The following is a 1,463-nucleotide window of genomic DNA, read 5'->3' on the forward strand; positions in this document are numbered from 1 at the left end:
GAAAACATCATATCATAGTGATATATGTGTGCTGATGTTTATAGCAACACAATTTGTGATAGCCAAATCTTGGAAACAACCAATATGCCCATCACTTAAGGAATGGATGAAAAAGAAGTGGTACTTTTATACAATGGAGTATTACTCAGCTAAAAAGAATGATAAACTGAAAGCCTTTATATATAAGTGGATGCCACTTGAACATATACTCATAAGTGAAATAAACCAGACAAACATGTGTAAATATCATATAGTTTCCCTAGTACAAGAACTCAAAAGTAGAAATACAAATAGAAAGGTATAATACAAGTAAAAGGAAAGCAGGAACTCAAGGACTAACTAATTAAAAGAGGGAAAGGAGAAGAGCTAGGAAACATGACAGTGACAAGCCATACAGTTATATATGAAGATGGGCAAGGCACGATCCTAAGAATCTTCAGAAGATTTTTGAATCTAGCAGCTAATTGGAAAGATTCTCACCCAGACTAACTATATATACTGACACCTGTGAATTAACCAACTTCACTGAAAATTGCAATTTGTAATAGTAGGTTCATGGTTGGAATGCCTGTCATTCTGGTCTTCTGAATATGGGCTGCTTGTCATGACATGCCAGTTGCTGCTGTGCTGACTTTCGGGTAGATGATTGTTCAAAAAGAAGTGGGTAGTGAATGAAGGCAGGAGATAGGAAAAGGGATGTAGTGGGACTGTTCAGCTTCAAGGTTGTATATGGTTAGATTTTTGCATTTACATGTTAACACAAGAATTATATAATTCTTTATGCCTATTTTTAAAATATATTCTATTTTTTAAATGCTTTTTCATCATATTCTGTAGGGACTTAAAGTTCACCATATCAATACTTGATGAAAAATACCTGTTCCACATTATGCCTAAGATGTTTGATATTCAGACAGATAGTGAGGTTAAGCTTAACAGCCTAGGTTATATGGTATTAACAGTAAACTTCTGTTCTGGAGGGTTAACAAGCTAAGTTTGCAGACCAAAATTAGAGAAAAAGGAGGGCAACAAGGAAAGCCAACATTTTGGCCCTAGCCTTCTAAGGTCAATTAAGACTCAGGACATATAAGAACTTTTACTGTACCGTCACACAACTCAGTAGTGTTCCAAATTTTCTGATCAAGGAGTTTATTGGGCCAAAGAGGAATGTGATCGATGATGTACAGTGTGTGTTAGGAGAGTCACATGGAGAGAAAACATTCTCTCAGGCTTTCACAGCGAGCACATTGGCCAAGCAATGGCCGTGAATCATCCACATGGCTGACACTGAAAAAGTATCTACAATCTGAGCTGCATGATCTCAGGAAAAAGTCCTGAGGGAATTTCACTGACCTTAGAAGACCCAAATGCTACAACTCTTGTTGCATAGGTCTTGCTTTATCTTGGTCTTAACCATCCAGCAGAAAAGTATAAAAATGAAGTATAAGAAGTAAAGCCATGCT

This window comes from Octodon degus, unplaced genomic scaffold (genome assembly GCF_000260255.1).
Source record: "Octodon degus isolate 3935 unplaced genomic scaffold, OctDeg1.0 scaffold00106, whole genome shotgun sequence".
NCBI lineage: Eukaryota > Metazoa > Chordata > Mammalia > Rodentia > Octodontidae > Octodon > Octodon degus.